Source organism: Triticum aestivum, chromosome 3A (assembly GCF_018294505.1).
Source record: "Triticum aestivum cultivar Chinese Spring chromosome 3A, IWGSC CS RefSeq v2.1, whole genome shotgun sequence".
Taxonomy (NCBI): domain Eukaryota; kingdom Viridiplantae; phylum Streptophyta; class Magnoliopsida; order Poales; family Poaceae; genus Triticum; species Triticum aestivum.
The window spans coordinates 115,104,601-115,126,666 of NC_057800.1; the positions used below are offsets into that span (position 1 = coordinate 115,104,601).

The 22,066-nt window shown below is 42.7% G+C and overlaps 1 long non-coding RNA gene across 2 annotated transcripts; it reads right to left on the reverse strand.

The window, feature by feature from the left end:
* Positions 1–7,337: 7,337 nt before the first annotated feature.
* Positions 7,338–18,420, reverse strand: LOC123058089 (uncharacterized). 2 transcript variants are annotated; one of them, XR_006427062.1, is made up of 5 exons: positions 18,173–18,420; positions 17,890–18,059; positions 17,724–17,782; positions 17,462–17,553; positions 7,338–7,574 (listed from the first exon to the last, which is right to left on the reverse strand). It is a non-coding gene; the product is annotated as an uncharacterized lncRNA (long non-coding RNA). The 2 variants fall into 2 exon arrangements; XR_006427061.1 differs by having other exon boundaries at positions 17,724–17,797.
* Between the last annotated feature and the right edge of the window lie 3,646 nt (positions 18,421–22,066).

The window sequence follows — 22,066 nt, forward strand, 5'->3', positions numbered from 1 at the left end:
ATAATAAACATTTATCATGATATAAGGAAATAAATAATAACTTTATTATTGCCTCTAGGGCATATTTCCTTCACTGGAGACCCCTCGACTCCAACTCCAACTCTATATAACTGCTTTCGGGGAGAAAAAAATAGGGGAGAAGAAATCATCGCGTTTTACGATACGGAGCCGCCGCCAAGCCCTAAAACCTCTCGGGAGGGCTGATCTGGAGTCCGTTCGGGGCTCCGGAGAGGGGGATTCGTCGTTGTCGTCATCATCAACCATCCTCCATCACCAATTTCATGATGCTCACCGCCGTGCGTGAGTAATTCCATCGTAGGCTTGCTGGACGGTGATGGGTTGGATGAGATTCACCATGTAATCGAGTTAGTTTTGTTTGGATTTGATCCCTAGTATCCATTATGTTCTGAGATTGATGTTGCTATGACTTTGCTATGATTAATGCTTGTCACTAGGGCCCAAGTGCCATGATTTCAGATCTGAACCTATTATGTTTTCATCAATATATGAGAGTTCTAGATCCTATCTTGCAAGTCTATAGTCACCTATTATGTGTTATGATCCGTTAACGCCGAAGTGATAATAATCGGGATACTTACCGGTGATGACCGTAGTTTGAGGAGTTCATGTATTCACTATGTGCTAATGCTTTGTTTCGGTTCTCTATTAAAAGGAGGCCTTAATATCCCTTAGTTTCCATTAGGACCCCGCTGCCATGGGAGGGTAAGACAAAAGATGTCATGCAAGTTCTTTTCCATAAGCACGTATGACTATATTTGGAATACATGCCTACATTACATTGACGAATTGGAGCTAGTTCTGTGTCACCCTATGTTATGACTGTTACATGATGAACTGCATCCAGCATAATTATCCATCATTGATCTGATGCCTACGAGCTTTCCATATACTGGTTTACGCTTATTTAATTTCCCGTTGCTATTGTTACAATCACTACAAAATACCAAAAACATTACTTTGCTTTCATTACTCTTTTGTTACCGTTACCATCACTATCATATTACTTTGCTACTAAACACTTTGCTGCAGATACTAAGTTTCCAGGTGTGGTTGAATTGACAACTAAGCTGCTAATACTTGAGAATATTCTTTGGCTCCCCTTGTGTCGAATCAATAAATTTGGGTTGAATACTCTACCCTCGAAAGGTGTTGCAATCCCCTATACTTGTGGGTTATCAAGACTAATTTCTGGCGCCACTGCCGGGGAGCATAGCTCTATTCTTTGAGTCACTTGGGATTTATATCTGCTGGACACTATGAAGAACTTGAGAGATCCAAAAACTAAGATCTATCCCTCAACTACGAGGGGAGGTAAGGAACTGCCATCTAGCTCTGCACTTGATTCACCTTCTGTTATGAGTAAGCTTGCGACACCAACACCTGCTTCTGCTATTCGTTCTGATATGTCGCATGTTATTGATGATGCTACTTCTGCTATGCATGATACTTATGATGAAACTACCTCTATGCCTGATACTACTATGCCACTTAGTGATTTTCTCGAGGAATGGCTTGCTAGGGCTAGAGAGATTGAAAATATTGAATCTGATATGAAGATGAAAGTGATGATGAAGAATCACTTGTTATTCCAGAGGGTTATTTATTTGATCAAGATGCTTTCTTTAGCTATTTTAGCCTGCAAAGATAGATATGACTCAAAAGGTTATTAGCTAAATGGAATAAGCAATCTCCAAATGCTAGGATGAGACCTGACCCTGCTTTTGCTACTTCACCTATATGTGTTGCTGATAAGGATTATGAATTCTCTGTTGATCCTGATATAATTACTTTGGTTGAATCTAATCCTTTTCATGGTTATGAATCTGAAACTGTTGTAGCACATCTTACTAAATTAAATGATATAGCCACCCTGCTCACTAATGATGAGAGATCTTGCTACTTTTATATCCTTAAAATATTTCCGTTCTCATTAAAGGGTGATGCTAAGATATGGTTTAATTCTCTTGATCCTGGTTGTGTGCGTAGTCCCCAGGATATGATCTATTACTTCTCTGCTAAATATTTCCCTATGCATAAGAAACAAGCTGCTTTAAAGAAAATATACAACTTTGTGCAAATTAAAGAAGAGAGTCTCCCACAAGCTTGGGGGAGGCTTCTCAAGTTACTTAATGCTTTGCCTGATCATCCTCTTAAAAAAATGAAATACTTGATATCTTTTATAATGGACAAACCGATGCTTCCAGAGATTACTTGGATAGTTGTGCTGGTTCTCTTTTCAGGGAAAGAACACCGGATGAAGTTGAAATCTTATTGAATAATATGTTGATGAAAATAATTGGGCACCTCTTGAGCCAGCTCCTGCTCCAATTAATGATCCTATTCCTAAACCGTCTCCGAAGAAGAGAGGTGTTCTGTTTCTCAGTCCAGAGGTGTAACATCCCAAAATTTTTAATTTGGAATGTTATACATTAGATCATCATTGCATATCATATTTTATTGCTTTTCTACTTGATCCTATAAATTCTACGCAACTCAAGGACCCTCGGAGAGAGTTGGGGATTTCGTTATTTTCATATTTGAATTTTTCACAAATTCTGAAAATAGGATCATTTGATTTTATTTATTTTATCTTCATTTATTTTTCCTATCAAAATATGAGAGAGGGAATAAAATGACTTTCCCAAAATAAAGAAATATTGAGTATTTAATAAAAAATCAAATAAGATTTTATTTTGGTTTTATTTGCTATTTTATTTGAATTTAGGAAAAAATGCACGTTTTCAAAAATTGCATTTAGAGCCAAAAAAATGTTCATCCTGTTCTAAACATTTTATTTAGACGGGGAAAATTTGTTTTGGCATTTTTAGATTTTTATTTATTTTTCTAAATTTTTTTAGGCGCAGCGAAATTGTTTAAAAAAAACCCGCGCCTGACTGGGCCAAGGGACCAGCCGAGCGGGCCGGCCCAGCCAGCCGCCGCCGCCTCCAGCCGGATCGGGACCGGAGTCCCGATCGCCGCCGCCGTGTCCAGGGAGGACACGCCTCCCGAAGTCGACCCCTCCCCCAAGTCGACCTTCCCCGCCCCTTTGTAACCGCCGCCACCCCCCTGCAAACCCCACGTCGCCGCCACCGCTGCCGCACGCCGCCTGCCGCCGCCACGCCGCTTGCCGCCGCCCCGCGCCGCCCGGAGCCGCCGCCCCGCCGCCTCGCGCCATCCGTCGCCCTACCGGAGCCCCGCCGGAGAGCCGCCGCCGCCGCCGAGGTAGCCGCCGGCCGGTTTTTGAGAAAAAACCGATTCGGTTTTTTTGAAAACCCTAGTTTTCGTTTTTTTAATAAATAGATCGGTTTTTTCCGGTTTATTTATTTAGCAAGCGCCCGCTCGTCCATTCATTTTAACGAACGCGTTTTTCGTTTAGTTTCTGTTAACGAACGTTCATTCGTTAACTGTTCGTCGTTTTTCTTTTTCTCGGATTAAATCCGCGGTTTTCTGATCGCGATCTCTGATCCGATGTTTGTTCTAGTTTAACTTTTCGCTCGTTTATCGGAATCAGGCGATTCAAGCGCCTGGAGTTTCGTCTCGAAACCCTCTTTCCATTTAACCAACTCAAACAAGTTTTTGCCACTGTAAAAATTGCCCTAGATCCAGAATAGTAAATGAAGCTTGTTTCTTTTGCCGTTTGTCTTCGTTGCTTCGTTTGTTTTGATTCTTTTTGCCAACCGGAGTTCTTAAATTGAACTTTCTGGTTAGATCTTTTGTTGGTGTTTTACCTGTGCATTAGTTGAGTACTTATTGTATGATTGTTTGTTTGCGATAGAGTACCCGGAGTGCGCCGCTTGCTACTTCGAATCGCTAGGTTTCCCGGATCATCAGCAAGGCAAGTAACACTTTGATCATACCTCCTACTACCCAGTTTTATTGCATTAGTTCCAATCCTCACACATTGCATGATTAGGATCTAATTAAATTGTGGGTTTGGGAAGTAGTTGAGGCAGAACCTAGTACCTATTTATTATCAAACCTTTGGGAGTTACTCTTACGTTTACTTATTATGCCATGCTATGCTAGTAGACGTGGATTGGGTGAGTGTATCCATGACAGGTGTGAGATTGTTAATTAATGGTTTATTTAAGGTGGCAACCTAAACACACATCTGGGTGGATTGAGGCACCTGAGTATTCCAGCGATTGCCTGTTTTTTTTTGGACCACCACCCAGGCTCAAAGGGATCATGAGATTATTCATACTAGAAACTTCTGTGTGCAGTCACAAGCTACTATGGGCTCTAGCATAGTTGACTAAGTCGTGCGAACTCTTACAGTGGTAGACTAGCAGATGTAGGGGATGTAGGTTGGTACGGTCTACCCGTTCGTAAGGTGCTAGCGCTTATAAAAGACTATGTCTCGGTCATCCGTTTCTCAAACACCATGCAGTGCGAGAAAACCAACGGAGGAGATCGAGTCTTGTGGGAAAAAGTGCGCAAACCTCTGCAGAGTGTACAAACTAATCATGATTAGCCGTGTCCCCAGTTATGGACATCTTGAGTATCTAGTACCTGGATTATCATGTGAATCTCATCATGTTACTCTAAAGTTAATTGTTGGGTTTTTAATGATGATGCTTAAATGGGATTGAGAATGCTGTCAACCATTCTCAATGTTTAACAACTACCATGATAGTTAAATAAAATTTATTCCTTTGTAGTAGGGAAAATTGGCTTTACGCAAAACTGTAACCATAAAGCTTTCCACCAGCCATATATGCATATAGAATAGCTTATTTCATTCCATTACTCTCTATGTGTTACATTGCCAACATATTCCATGTGTTGACCCATTTTGGGCTGCAACGTTAATATTGTAGACTTTTCAAATGACGATTAAGGTGCCTTTAGGTCGTGGTTCTATACTCAGTGATGCCGTTGGAGTTGATGGACTCACTTATCTTCCAAGCCTTCTGCTGTTATCATTATTAGATGGCATTAAGCCATATTTATTGTATAAGTTCTCTTTTGAGAAACTCAATGTAATAAGTGTATGATTGCTACTCTGTTATAAATCCTTCAAGTACTGTGTGGTGCCAGCATTACTGATTCAGGGATGACACCAGAGCACAGAGATTGGACCGTTTGAGGTCTGGTCGCTACAAGAGGATATGCAAGAGGCAAAGAAATCTATGAAAGAAAAGGGTATTAAAGCTGAAGATGTTAAGAATTTACGTCCTATTGAAGAAATACATGGTCTTAATTTACCGCCTGTCGAAGAAACATATGATCTTGATCCATTACCTATTGAAGAACCTCCAGACCTCGATAACCCGACACAGGTAGTAAAGGTAAATTCTCTCTATAGATATGATAAAGCTGAAATCCCTCCTACTAAGATTGATAGCCAATGCTTGGATGAGTTTGATAATTTTATATTTAAGCAAGAATAATTCAATGCTTATTTTGGTAGACAATTAAAACAAGATGCTGATATGATTAAATACTTGGGTGATTATATGGCTAACATTAGAGGTGAACTTAAACTTCTTAGCAAACATGCTTCTATGGTTACCACTCAAGTAGAACAAGTACTTAAAGCTCAAAAGGAATTGCTCAATGAGATGAATAGTAAGAAAAATGATCATGCTGTTAAAGTGGCTACTAGAACTGGTAGAATGACTCAGGAACCTTTGTATCCTGAAGGCCACCCTAAGAGAATTGAGCAAGATTCTCAGAGAAATAAAATTGATGCACCTAGTTCTTCTAAAAAGAAGAAAAAGAAAAATGACAGAACTGTGCAAACTTCTAGTGAACCTATTGCTGAACCACCTGATAATCCAAATGATATATCTATGTCTGATGCTGAAACACAATGTGGTAATGAACATGAACCTAATGAAAATGTTAATGATGATGTTCATATTAATGCTCAATCTAGTAATGATAATGATGTATAAATTGAACCTGTTGTTGATCTTGATAACCCACAATCAAAGAATCAACGTTATTATAAGAAAGACTTTGTTGCTAGGAAACATGGTAAAGAAAGAGAACCTTGGGTTCAGAAAGCCATGCCTTTTCCTCCCAAACCATCCAAGAAAAAGGATGATGAGGATTTTGAGCGCTTTGCTGAAATGATTAGAACTATATTTTTGCGTATGCGATTGACTGATATACTCAAAACAAATCCTTATGCTAAGTACATGAAAGATATTATTACAAATAAAAGAAAGATACCAGAAGCTGAAATTTCCACCATGCTTGCTAATTATACTTTTAAGGGTGGAATACCAAAGAAACTTGGAGATCCAGGAGTACCTACTATACCATGCTCCATTAAAAGAAACTATGTTAAAACTGCTTTATGTGATCTTGGAGCCGGTGTTAGTGTTATGCCTCTCTCTTTATATTGTAGACTTGATTTGAATAAGTTGACACCTACTGAAATATCTTTGCAAATGGCTGATAAATCAACTACTATACATGTCGGTATTTGTGATGTGCATGTTGTAGTTGCAAACGTTACTATTCTAACGGACTTTGTTATTCTTGATATTCCCGAGGACGATAGTATGTCTATTATTCTTGGAAGACCTTTTCTTAATACTGCAGGTGCTGTTATTGGTTGCAACAAAGGCAATGTCACTTTTCATGTTAATGGTAATGAGCATACGGTACACTTTCCGAGGAAACAACCTCAAGTTCATAGTATCAATTATATCGGAAAAATTCCATCGATTATATTTGGAGGTTTTGAATTTCCTCTTCCTACTGTCAAGAAGAAATATGATATACTTATTATTGGGGATGTGCATATCCCTGTTGCGGTAACCTAGTGTTATTCAAAATTTCTCCGGTTTCATGTTAATCAGAATGGGTTTGTTAACAAGACTTGATCAACCTTGTTAGTGGATTCCTTTTGACGAGCATGAGATGGATGAAACTAGAAGCACAACCTTCTGTACTCTCTCTATACTTTTTGTTATTTAGTTGAAACTAGTAAGGTTGCACGTGCAATGCATGTCTCGATTAATATAAAAATAATACAATGACCAAACCAATTGGTGAGATCACAATTTTATTCTCTGAGAAGCACCACTCCTAATCACGCACGCATAAGTAAACCATGACAAACGTGCATTCAAGATCATTAATATATAATACTGTTTGAAGATTAATAAAGCCACCAATCACCATACACGGTCCATTATCCATGGAAAGCTATTAAAAAGTAAAAACAAACAATTTCTCACAGAACAGACTATGAGTAGGAATATGTGACATAAATGAATAAACAAGTTATGAAAGCAATACAGACACAAATTAAGGGTGCATAATTGTGGAAAAAAATGAAACATAATGTATAAGCCAGCGATATCCAACCATATTATGAAACATATAGAAGTTCAAACTTAAGTGGGAGGTATCTATCATCTATTCCATGCTGATAATACATAAAAAATACATCAGAAAGAGAATACAAAAACCAAGCAAGATATTTTATCTATTTCCCCAACCCAATAAATCCACTTGTGCAACACTCTCCCATCTCCATTGAGATGCCTTCACCAAGATTATGTTCTCTGCTTCGTCTTTATCCTAAGTCATTACTGAAAAGGTATTTAAGTTATTCAGTGATCATCACACTATCAGAGATAAATAGTACTTTCATGGAGAAACAGCTAAAAGAAAAGTCACTTCGCTAGTAGTCTCGGAGTACTGTATACATTGTTTGTACTGCGAGCATAAAAAAATTAGAACAACATAACAAAAAATCTAATGTTACATCATGAGTAAACCTGGACACCTCATGAGCACACATACACAAGTACTACATACAAAATTTGAAGTCTAGGTACATAGCCTTTAGTATATCTCAACCAGAACAAGAAAAAAATGATCTATGAGAATGTCCTACCAACAGGATCAGCATAGTTAGGTCTATATCCATTACTTCTTTCCGAAACTTGCTTCAACATGTATGAACATCATATCATCAGTCTATATCCATTTCAGTATTCTCATAACTGAGAAAAGTTGTGATATTGTAACTTCTCTTATTTGCTCATCTACCCGTAACCATCAGTATATGTTTCTTGCAAACCCCTAAGAAAGGAACAAAAGTGAAGTGATACAGGCATGCCAATACCAGTAAAGTGTTGGGGAACGTTGCAGAAAATTAAAATTTTTCCTACGGTTTCACCAAGATCCATCTATGAGTTCATCTAAGCAACGAGTCTAGGGAGAGAGTTTGCATCTACATACCACTTGTAGATCGCGTGCGGAAGCTTGCAAGGTGATGATGTAGTCGTACTCGATGTGATTCAAATCACCGATGACCTTAGCACCGAACGGACGGCACCTCCGCGTTCAACACACGTACGGAACAGCCACGTCTCCTCCTTCTTGATCCAGCAAGGGAGGGAGGAGAGGTTGAGGGAGATGGCACCAGCAGCAGCACGACGGCGTGGTGTTGGTGGAGCTGCAGTACTCCGGCAGAGCTTCGCTAAGCACTATGGAGTTGGAGGAGGTGTTGGGGAGGGAGAAGGAGGCAACCAAAGGCCAGGGCTCAAGGTATGAAGTCCCTCCTCTCCCCCCACTATATATAGGGGTGCCAAGGGGGGGTGGCCGGCCCTAGTAGATGAGATCTACTAGGGGGGCGGCGGCCTAGGGAGGTTTCCCTCCCCCCCAAGGCACCTAGGGGTGCCTTCCACCACTAGGACTCCTCCTAGGGGGAAACCCTAGGCGCATGGGCCTATAGGGGCTGGTGCCCTTGGCCCATGATGGCCAAGGCGCACCCCCTACAGCCCATGTGGCCCCCCGGGACAGGTGGCCCCACCCGGTGGACCCCCGGGACCCCTCCGGTGGTCCCGGTACAATACCGATAACCCCGAAACTTGTCCCGGTGCCCGAAATAGCACTTCCTATATATAAATCTTTACCTCCGGACCATTCCGGAACTCCTCGTGACGTCCGGGATCTCATCCGGGACTCCGAACAACATTCGGGTTACTGCATATACATATCCCTACAACCCTAGCGTGACTGAACCTTAAGTGTGTAGACCCTACGGGTTCGGGAGACATGTAGACATGACCGAGACTCTCTTAGTCAATAACCATCAGCGGGATCTGGATACCCATGATGGCTCCCACATGCTCCTCGATGTTGTCATCGGATGAACCACTATGTCGAGGATTCGATCAAAACCCTGTATGCAATTCCCTTTGTCAATCGGTACGTTACTTGCCCGAGACTCGATCGTCGGTATCCCAATACCTTGTTCAGTCTCGTTACCGGCAAGTCACTTTACTCGTACCGTAATGCATGATCCCGTGTCCAACACCTTGGTCACATTGAGCTCATTATGATGATGCATTACCGAGTGGGCCCAGAGATACCTCTCCGTCATACGGAGTGACAAATCCCAGTCTCGATCCGTGTCAACCCAACAGCTACTTTCGGAGATACCTGTAATGTACCTTTATAGTCACCCAGTTACGTTGTGACGTTTGGTACACCCAAGGCATTCTTACGGTATCCGGGAGTTACACGATCTCATGGTCGAAGGAAGAGATACTTGACACTTGCAAAGCTCTAGCAAAACGAACTACTCGATCTTTTATGCTATGCTTAGGATTGGGTCTTGTCCATCACATCATTCTCCTAATGATGTGATCCCGTTATCAACGACATCCAATGTCCATAGTCAGGAAACCATGACTATCTGTTGATCACAACGAGCTGGTCAACTAGAGGCTTACCAGGGACTTAGTGTGGTCTAAGTATTCACACGTGTATTACGATTTCCGGATAATACAGTTATAGCATGAATACAAGACAATTATCATGAACAATGAAATATAATAATACTTTTATTATTGCCTCTAGGGCATATTTCCAACAGTCTCCCACTTGCACTAGAGTCACTAATCTAGTTACATTGTGATGAATCGAACACCCATAGAGTTCTGGTGTTGATCATGTTTTGCACGCGAGAGAGGTTTAGTCAGCGGATCTGCGACATTCAGATCCGTGTGCACTTTGCAAATCTCTATGTCTCCATCTTGAACATTTTCACGGATGGAGTTGAAACGACGCTTGATGTGCCTGGTCTTCTTGTGAAACCTGGGCTCCTTTGCGAGGGCAATAGCTCCAGTGTTGTCACAGAAGAGTTTGATCGGCCCCGACGCATTGGGTATGACTCCTAGGTCGGTGATGAACTCCTTCACCCAAATCGCTTCATGTGCTGCCTCCGAGGCTGCCATGTACTCCGCTTCACACGTAGATCCCGCCACGACGCTCTGCTTGCAGCTGCACCAGCTTACTGCTCCACCATTCAACATATACACGTATCCGGTTTGTGACTTAGAGTCATCCGGATCTGAGTCGAAGCTAGCGTCGACGTAACCCTTTACGACGAGCTCTTCGTCTCCTCCATAAACGAGAAACATGTCCTTTGTCCTTTTCAGGTACTTCAGGATATTCTTGACCGCTGTCCAGTGTTCCTTGCCGGGATTACTTTGGTATCTTGCTACCAAACTTACGGCAAGGTTTACATCGGGTCTGGTACACAGCATGGCATACATAATAGATCCTATGGCTGAAGCATAGGGGATGACACTCATCTCTTCTTTATCTTTTGCCGTGGTCGGTGACTGAGCTGAGCTCAGTCTCATACCTTGTAACATAGGCAAGAACCCCTTCTTGGACTGATCCATTCTGAATCTCTTCAAAATCTTATCAAGGTATGTACTTTGTGAAAGACCTATGAGGCGTCTCGATCTATCTCTATAGATCTTGATGCCTAATATATAAGCAGCTTCTCCAAGGTCCTTCATTGAAAAACACTTATTCAAGTAGGCCTTAATGCTGTCCAGAAATTCTATATTATTTCCCATCAGGAGTATGTCATCTACATATAATATGAGAAATGCTACAGAGCTCCCACTCACTTTCTTGTAAACGCAGGCTTCTCCATAAGTCTGCATAAACCCAAACGCTTTGATCATCTCATCAAAGCGAATGTTCCAACTCCGAGATGCTTGCACCAGTCCATAAATGGATCGCTGGAGCTTGCATACTTTGTTAGCGTTCTGAGGATCGACAAAACCTTCCGGCTGCATCATATACAGTTCTTCCTTAAGATGCCCGTTAAGGAATGCTGTTTTGACGTCCATCTGCCATATCTCATAATCATAGTATGCGGCAATTGCTAACATGATTCGGACGGACTTTAGCTTCGCTACGGGAGAGAATGTCTCGTCGTAGTCAATCCCTTGAACCTGTCGATAACCCTTAGCGACAAGTCGAGCTTTATAGATGGTAACATTACCATCCGCGTCCGTCTTCTTCTTAAAGATCCATTTGTTTTCTATCGCTCGCCGATCATCGGGCAAGTCTGTCAAAGTCCATACTTTGTTTTCATACATGGATTCTATCTCGGATTTCATGGCTTCAAGCCATTTGTTGGAATCCGGGCCCGTCATTGCTTCTTCATAGTTCGAAGGTTCATTGTTGTCTAACAACATGATTTCCAGGACAGGGTTGCCGTACCACTCTGGTGCGGAACGTGTCCTTGTGGACCTACGAAGTTCAGCAGTAACTTGATCCGAAGTACCTTGATCATTATCATGGTTTTCCTCTTCAGTTGGTGTGGGCATCACAGGAATGGTTTCCTGTGCTGCGTCACTATCCCGCTCAAGAGGTAGTACTTCATCGAGTTCTACTTTCCTCCCACTTACTTCTTTCGAGAGAAACTCTTTTTCCAGAAAGCATCCGTTCTTGGCAACAAAGATCTTGCCTTCGGATCTTAAGTAGAAGGTATACCCTATAGTTTCCTTAGGGTATCCTATGAATACGCATTTTTCCGACTTGGGTTCGAGCTTTTCAGGTTGAAGTTTCTTGACATAAGCTTCGCATCCCCAAACTTTTAGAAACGACAGCTTAGGTTTCTTTCCAAACCATAATTCATACGGTGTCGTCTCAACGGATTTAGACGGTGCCCTATTTAAAGTGAATGTAGCTGTCTCTAGAGCGTATCCCCAAAATGATAGCGGTAAATCGGTAAGAGACATCATAGACCGCACCATATCCAATAGAGTGCGATTACGACGTTCGGACACACCGTTTCGCTGAGGTGTTCCAGGCGGCGTGAGCTGTGAAACGATTCCACATTTCTTTAAGTGTGTACCAAATTCGTGACTTAAGTATTCTCCTCCACGATCTGATCGTAAGAATTTTATCTTTCGGTCACGTTGATTCTCCACCTCATTCTGAAATTCCTTGAACTTTTCAAAGGTCTCAGACTTGTGTTTCATTAAGTAGACATACCCATATCTACTCAAGTCATCTGTGAGAGTGAGAACATAACGATATCCTCCGCGAGCCTCAACGCTCATTGGACCGCACACATCGGTATGTATGATTTCCAACAAGTTGGTTGCTCGCTCCATTGTTCCGGAGAACGGAGTCTTGGTCATTTTACCTAAGAGGCATGGTTCGCACGTGTCAAACGATTCATAATCAAGAGACTCTAAAAGTCCATCAGCATGGAGCTTCTTCATGCGCTTGACACCAATGTGACCAAGGCGGCAGTGCCACAAGTATGTGGGACTATCGTTATCAACTTTAAATCTTTTGGCATCTACACTATGAACATGTGTAATATTACGCTCGAGATTCATTAAGAATAAACCATTGACCATCGGAGCATGACCATAAAACATATCTCTCATATAAATCGAACAACCATTATTCTCAGACTTAAATGAGTAGCCATCTCGTATTAAACGAGATCCAGATACAATGTTCATGCTCAAACTTGGCACTAAATAACAATTATTGAGGTTCAAAACTAATCCCGTAGGTAAATGTAGAGGCAGCGTGCCGACGGCGATCACATCGACTTTGGAACCATTCCCGACGCGCATCGTCACCTCGTCCTTTGCCAGTCTCCGTTTATTCCGCAGCTCCTGCTGTGAGTTACAAATATGAGCAACGGCACCGGTATCAAATACCCAGGAGTTACTACGATTACTGGTAAGGTACACATCAATCACATGTATATCAAATATACCTTTGGTGTTGCCGGCCTTCTTATCCGCTAAGTATTTGGGGCAGTTCCGCTTCCAGTGACCCTTCCCCTTGCAATAAAAGCACTCAGTCTCAGGCTTGGGTCCATTCTTTGACTTCTTCCCGGTAACTGGCTTACCAGGCGCGGCAACATCTTTGCCGTCCTTCTTGAAGTTCTTCTTACCCTTGCCCTTCTTGAACTTAGTGGTCTTATTGACCATCAACACTTGATGTTCTTTCTTGATTTCAGCCTCTGCTGACTTCAGCATCGAGAACAATTCAGGAATGGTCTTTTCCATTCCTTGCATGTTGTAGTTCATCACAAAGCTCTTGTAGCTTGGTGGGAGCGACTGGAGGATTCTGTCAATGACCGCCTCATCTGGGAGGTTAATGTTCAGCTGGGTCATACGGTTGTGCAACCCAGACATCTTCAGGATGTGCTCACTGACAGAACTGTTCTCCTCCATCTTACAACTGTAGAACTTGTCGGAGACATCATATCTCTCGACCCGGGCATGAGCTTGAAAAACTAGTTTCAGCTCTTCGAACATCTCATATGCTCCGTGATGCTCAAAACGCTTTTGGAGCCCCGGTTCTAAGCTGTAAAGCATGCCGCACTGAACGAGGGAGTAATCATCAGCGCGAGTTTGCCAAGCATTCATAATGTCTTGGTTCTCTGGGACGGGAGCGTCACCTAGCGGTCCTTCTAGGACATATTGTTTCCTGGCAGCTATGAGGATGATCCTCAGGTTCCGGACCCAGTCCGTATAGTTGCTGCCATCATCTTTCAGCTTGGTTTTCTCTAGGAACGCGTTGAAGTTCATGTTGACATTAGCGTTGGCCATTGATCTACAAGACATATTTGCAAAGGTTTTAGACTATGTTCATGATAATAAAGTTCTTAATCAAATTATGAACTCCCACTTAGATTAGACATCCCTTTAGTCATCTAAGTGTTACACGATCCGAGTCGAGTAGCCCGTGTCCGATCATCACGTGAGACGGACTAGTCATCGTCGGTGAACATTTTCATGTTGATCGTATCTTCCATACGACTCGTGTTCGACCTTTCGGTCTCCGTGTTCCGAGGCCATGTCTGCACATGCTAGGCTCGTCAAGTTAACCCTAAGTGTTTTCGCTGTGTAAAACTGTCTTACACCCGTTGTATGTGAACGTAAGAATCCATCACACCCGATCATCACGTGGTGCTTAGAAACGACGAACTGTAGCAACGGTGCACAGTTAGGGGAGAACACTTCTTGAAATTTTATAAGGGATCATCTTATTTACTACCGTCGTCCTAAGTAAACAAGATGCATAATACATAATAAACATCACATGCAATTATATAGTTGTGACATGATATGGCCAATATCATATAGCTCCATTGATCTTCATCTTCGGGGCTCCATGATCATCTTGTCACCGGCTTGACACCATGATCTCCATCATCATTCCATCGTGTCTTCATGAAGTTGTCACGCCATCGACTACTTCTACTTCTATGACTAACGTTTAGCAATAAAGTAAAGTAGTTTACATGACGTTATTCAATGACACGCAGGTCATACAAAAAATAATGACAACTCCTATGGCTCCTGCCGGTTGTCATACTCATCGACATGCAAGTCGTGAATCCTATTACAAAGAACATGATCTCATACATCACAATTCATCATTCATCACAACTTCTGGCCATATCACATCACATGATCAATCGCTGCAAAAACAAGTTAGACGTCCTCTAATTGTTGTTGCATCTTTTACGTGGCTGCAATTGGGTTCTAGCAAGAACGTTTTCTTACCTACGAATCACCACAACGTGATTTTGTCAACTTCTATTTACCCTTCATAAGGGCCCTGTTCATCGATTCCGCTCCAACTAAGGTGGGAGAGACAGACACCCGCCAGCCACCTTATGCAACTTGTGCATGTCAGTCGGTGGAACCGGTCTCACGTAAGAGTACGTGTAAGGTTGGTCCGGGCCGCTTCATCCCACAATACCGTTGAGCAAGAAAAAGACTAGTAGAGGCAAGTAAGATGACAAAATCCACGCCCACAACAAAGTTGTGTTCTACTCGTGCAAAGAGAACTACGTATAGACCTAGCTCATGATGCCACTGTTGGGGAACGTTGCAGAAAATTAAAATTTTTCCTACGGTTTCACCAAGATCCATCTATGAGTTCATCTAAGCAACGAGTCTAGAGAGAGAGAGTTTGCATCTACATACCACTTGTAGATCGCGTGCGGAAGCTTGCAAGGTGATGATGTAGTCGTACTCGACGTGATTCAAATCACCGATGACCTTAGCACCAAACGGACGGCACCTCCGCGTTCAACACACGTACGGAACAGCCACGTCTCCTCCTTCTTGATCCAGCAAGGGAGGGAGGAGAGGTTGAGGGATATGGCACCAGCAGCAGCACGACGGCGTGGTGTTGATGGAGCTGCAGTACTCCGGCAGAGCTTCGCTAAGCACTATGGAGTTGGAGGAGGTGTTGGGGAGGGAGAAGGAGGCAACCAAAGGCCAGGGCTCAAGGTATGAAGTCCCTCCTCTCCCCCCACTATATATAGGGGTGCCAAGGGGGGGTGGCCGGCCCTAGTAGATGAGATCTACTAGGGGGGGGCGGCGGCCTAGGGAGGTTTCCCTCCCCCCAAGGCACCTAGGGGTGCCTTCCACCACTAGGACTCCTCCTAGGGGAAACCCTAGGCGCATGGGCCTATAGGGGCTGGTGCCCTTGGCCCATGATGGCCAAGGCGCACCCCCTACAGCCCATGTGGCCCCCCGGGACAGGTGGCCCCACCCGGTGGACCCCCGGGACCCCTCCGGTGGTCCCGGTACAATACCGATAACCCCGAAACTTGTCCCGGTGCCCGAAATAGCACTTCCTATATATAAATCTTTACCTCCGGACCATTCCGGAACTCCTCGTGACGTCCGGGATCTCATCCGGGACTCCGAACAACATTCGGGTTACTGCATATACATATCCCTACAACCCTAGCGTGACTGAACCTTAAGTGTGTAGACCCTACGGGTTCGGGAGACATGTAGACATGACCGAGACTCTCTTAGTCAATAACCATCAGCGGGATCTGGATACCCATGATGGCTCCCACATGCTCCTCGATGTTGTCATCGGATGAACCACTATGTCGAGGATTCGATCAAAACCCTGTATGCAATTCCCTTTGTCAATCGGTACGTTACTTGCCCGAGACTCGATCGTCGGTATCCCAATACCTTGTTCAGTCTCGTTACCGGCAAGTCACTTTACTCGTACCGTAATGCATGATCCCGTGTCCAACACCTTGGTCACATTGAGCTCATTATGATGATGCATTACCGAGTGGGCCCAGAGATACCTCTCCGTCATACGGAGTGACAAATCCCAGTCTCGATCCGTGTCAACCCAACAGCTACTTTCGGAGATACCTGTAATGTACCTTTATAGTCACCCAGTTACGTTGTGACGTTTGGTACACCCAAGGCATTCTTACGGTATCCGGGAGTTACACGATCTCATGGTCGAAGGAAGAGATACTTGACACTTGCAAAGCTCTAGCAAAAATGAACTACTCGATCTTTTATGCTATGCTTAGGATTGGGTCTTGTCCATCACATCATTCTCCTAATGATGTGATCCCGTCATCAACGACATCCAATGTCCATAGTCAGGAAACCATGACTATCTGTTGATCACAACGAGCTGGTCAACTAGAGGCTTACCAGGGACTTAGTGTGGTCTAAGTATTCACACGTGTATTACGATTTCCGGATAATACAGTTATAGCATGAATACAAGACAATTATCATGAACAATGAAATATAATAATACTTTTATTATTGCCTCTAGGGCATATTTCCAACATAAAGAGCATGTGATATATGAATCACCATTTTACAATAGCTATGAAGGAAACCAACAATGGTCGGCATCGAGTAGTCACCCAGGTGCTTGCTGGAAAGCATCATTGATGGTAGCTACACTAAGTTCTATCTTTAGAACTACCTTGTTTGAGGCATTACTCTTTTCTAATGGCCTTGGCACCAAACAACAACCAACAAAGAGGTGACATGTAAACAATAGGAAGAAAATGAACGCAATAGTAAGAAGTTTTGGCAAGATAGAAGTCTCGATATATGTTATTTGGACAGATAGACATATGTAATAGTTTTTGATTTTCTCTTTTGGCTCTCTTAAAGAGCTTGTGCATTCATATACCGCTAAGCCTAATTGAATTAATATGCGAAGCAAGCACAAAACGATCCTATTTTAACATTGTTTTAACCATCAAATCGGAACATGAACGATTGTTTTAATCATCCCTATTTTATATTCTTCTACTGTTCAAATGCAGACCATCTTGCTTCATCGAGAAAAATTTGAACAAGCAACAAAGTTTTGCTTCATGATTTACCTGAAACAGAAGGCATCTGACGCTTAAGGAAGGATCTACTTCAGGTAGCCAAGGCTCATGTTCTCCATCTCTCCCCAAATTACAGCACAATCCTTTAACAAGCAACAGAAGGCATGAGAAGAACAATCCTTGATTTTTTTTAACTAAATCCTTGGAAAGTTGAAATCGGAAGTAAAGAACATAAGAATAGAGAAAAACAGAAAAAAGAGAACATTCAAGAATCAGTAGTAAAATAAAATAGGTCATTGAGATTTGAGAACACCTCAACTTTACACCATTGAGAAGAGTACAGAGATCTTCTTGTCTAGGAAGCCCGTCCTCCTGCACCATCACATGCTTGCCAGATAAAACAAATTAATCCAGCCAGTTTTTCTTGAACGAGAAAATGTATGCCACTTAAACTTGTGCAGAGGTAAATCGCTGCCCACCAAAATTGAAACAAATTAAGTAAGGGGCCTGAAGTGCCCAGACGCTAAGGAGAACATCAGCCAACACCAAACTTCTGGCTTCATGGTAAAGGACTCCCAGTTCAATAGCATCACAATCCCTTCCCTTAAGTGCATGGATCATAGTCTGACAGTCTGACTCAAAAAACATACTATACAACAAAGCAACAGCAGGAGGCCATCAGCGACAAGCTGGCAAGCACTCAGCATCAAGCACCCACACACACGCAGCAAGCAGGGTGTGATGACCGGGGAGGGCAGTTACCTTGCCGGGGATGGGATTCTTGGCGGCGGAGGAGAAGGTGGCTCGCGGTGGCGATGGAGGTGACCGACGCGGATCACAAGAGTAGAGGGCTCCGCGCCGCCTCGGGCGCGGCCTCGTTCACCGGCGGCCTCCCTGCGTGCACCCACGTCGTGCCTAGGGAGGAGACATGTGCGGACGGAGAGGCGAGGAGGAGCGGGCGCCACCGCGCCGCGGGATCGCGTGCGACCTCATCGCCAGTGGCCGCCCAACGCACGTCCACTTTGCTTGGAGGAGATTTGTGTGGCCAGAGAGGTTAGCGCTAAATTTGGGGTGAGATTGGAAAGTTAGCGCTAATTTAGGGGTGAGATTATCTGGGTGCCGAGAACTTTTCGTTCCCTTCTGCGTATGATGGGTGGTAGAGTTTTCGTCCGCCAACTAAAATTGATAGATGCACTTTTGATTGAGGGTTAGTTGTTATTCTGACGGCTGGATCTAAATGAGTAGCCCTAATCGTGTGGCTCTAATAGTTGTGGATTATTGTGTGTATGTTTGACGGGGTGCGGTTAGAAAATAATATGTTTACTTGTTTAATAGTAATAGAGATAAAGTAAAAATAAATAATTTCTGTCTGTTATCTGATTATCCGTGCAATATAAAAATACCTTGAAAATAAAAGTTCTCCAAATGCCCTGAAAATTATATGTGATTTTTTATAGAATATTTGAGGATTTATGGAACAAAGAACACACCAGGGGGGCCAACCACCTTGCCACGAGGGTGGAGGGCGCGCCCCCTGCCTCGTGGGCTCATGGTGGCCCTCCTCCACTTATTCTTCCAGCCACACACTTCATCTTCCTCCCCCAAACACGAAAAACCAACTCAAACCCGAGTCCAACCTCGTTTTGCTGCCATTTTCGATCTCCTTGCTCAAAGCACCTCTCACAAAACTGCTTGGGGAGATTGTTCCTTGGTATGTGACTCCTCCATTGGTCCAATTAGTTTTTGTTCTAGTGCTTTATTCATTGCAAATTTGTGTTGCTTAGGTGACCCTGTTCTTGAGCTTGCATGTCAAATTTATATGGTCAAAAGTAGTTTCGATGCATGATATAGGCCCTAGGCACTTGTAGGAGTAGTTGCTATTAATATTATTGAGTTTGGTTTACTTTTATTTTGAAGTTACTAAAAATTTCAGAATTTTTCAGGAAATGATAAGGAGATTATTGAGGGGCTCATCGAGCCAAAGCTTGAAGGAAAAGGAACCGAAGCCTAAGTATAATTTGCCGCGCACCGCGGAGGTTCGGGCGTGTGAATGGTCTTTTGAGGATCTCTTGAGAGCAGCCGGGATTTATGAAGATTTTCATGAGTTGCTTCATAATGCAGGCCTCACTGCTTTCCTCCACGACCAATGCGATCAGTATCTCTTACTCACAAATACCTTTGTGCAAAACTTTTATTTCCATTCTAGGAACTCGCCACCTACGGTGGAGTTTCATTTATATGATGAGCATAAGGAGATGTCACTTTATGATTTTTATCGGATTTGTTTAGTCCCTTTTGGGGGAAAGACAGAAGAACCACATCATGATGATGTGGAGGGATTTATTAATACTATCACTGTAGGGGAAACTAGGAAGGTTTCCGATGCATGAATCACTAGCATACATTTTCCTGTCTTACGTTACTTTGCATTATTTGCTAGTCGTTGCTTAATTGGTCGCGGAAACTCTGGAAACCTTAGTATCACTGATATTATTATTTTGCTCCAAGGTTTATACAGTGATAACACTTTTAGTATGGGCGGCATTATTGCTAGACGGTTAAGTATGAACCGTACTAAGGGTCCCATCTTTGGAGGCGTCTATGACACACGCCTAGCTGCACATTTTAACATACCTATTAGGCATGTTGAGAAGGAGGAAAAAGTGTTGCCTCGTGTTTATTTAGATTATAAAAGTATGGTGACACATGATTTTATTGTTAAGAATAGGGCAGGAGAGCTTAAATATCAATTGTTCTTTAATAAATATCATCCTAAGACTATTACATTGCCTGCTCCTGCTTTGTTTGATTTGACTGTAGGCAAGTACCTTGTTTCATTGACGGCTATCCATGCCTACCGGAACCCTGCACCGGCCGAGGAGTCAGAACCGGAACCACAATTTGATCCTTCACGACAGTCTAACTATCAGTGGGATCCGGATATGATTGCCAACCAGTGGCAATCGGAGCCTTCTTCTTCCTCATTACAGTACGACCCCAACAACTATTATTACGGATATCAGCCAGGCCAGCCGTGGCCATAGACCAACTTAGGCCAAAAGCCTAAGCTTGGGGGAGTACGTATTTCTCACGGACATTACATTTATGTTCACACACACTCATTGCCGGATGTCGGTGCTCATACTTTTTCATTGTATTATACATGCTAGTTTATTTTCTTTTATGCTTTCCTTTTGTGTGTTTGATGAACCTTAAGAAAAAACAAAAAAAATTAGTTGTAACTTTTAATTAATTTACTTTCCATGCTTGCAGTAGTAATTAAAAAGAAAACCCAAAAATATTTCTTGTTCTTCTTTTGCTTGTTGGGAGCTTTCCCGTGTAAATACTTTTATTTCTTTCTTTTCTTTGGGGGTCAGTAGGAGAAGACCTTGATTAAATTGTTGAAGTGGCTCTTATATGCATTATTGTTTATCTGACAAAAGAGCCCATATTGCCTTGTCTTCTCCTGTTTATTGAATGCTCGCAAATTTCAGCTTAGTCTAATGCACGTGCACTCTTATTATTATTCACATCGTTCGTTCGTGCAAGTGAAAGGCAATTATGATGATATATGATGGACTGACTGAGATGAGAAAAGCTGGTATGAACTCGACCTCTTTTGTTTTTGTAAATATGATGAGTTCATCGTTCTTGATTCAGCTTGTTATGAATAAATATGTTTGCAATGATAGTTAGAGATCATAGTTGCTTGTGCCATGCTTGATTAGCTATGAGTTATAATGATTTACCTTGCGTGCCAACATGCTATTAAAATGGTTATGATGTGGTATGATAGGGTGGTATCCTCCTCTGAATGATTTAAGTGACTTGACTTGGCACATGTTCACGCATGTAGTTGAAACAATCAACATAGCCTTCACGATATTTATGTTCATGGTGGATTATATCCTACTCATGCTTGCATCCAATGTTTATTAATTTTAATGCATGTGCATGGCTGTTGTCGCTCTCTAGTTGGTCGCTTCCTAGTCTTTTGCTAGCCTTCACCTGTACTAAGCGGGAATACTGCTTGTGCATCCAAACTCCTTAAACCCCAAAGTTATTCCACATGAGTCCAATATACCTTCTTATATGGGGTATCTACCCGCCGTTCCAAGTAAATTTGTATGTGCCAAACTCTAAACCTTCAAATAATCATCATGTTTTGTATGCTCGAATAGCTCATGTATCAACTAGGGCTGTCTGTATATTCCATGTTAGGCGGGTTATTTTCAAGAGGAGTGGACTCCGCTCCTCATTCACGAGATGAAGGGCTGGTCATCGGGATGCCCAGTCTCATGCTTTATGCAAACTAAATCAAAATAATTGCAAACAAAACTCCCCCTGGGACCTGATGTATGTTGGAGGCACTCGTTGTTTCGAGCAAGCCATGGATTGATGTTTGTTGGTGGAGGCGGAGTATAAACTTTATCATTCTGTTTGGGAACCGCCTATAATGTGTGTAGCATGGAAGATATCGCCATCTCTCGGTTGTTATGTTGACAATGAAAGTATACTGCTCAAAATGTTATTCACCTCTATTTCAAAACTGAGCTCTGGAACCTCTACAAATCCCTACTTCCCTCTGCGAAGGGCCTATCCATTTTACTTTTATGTTGAGTCATCACCCTCTTATTAAAAAGCACTAGCTGGAGA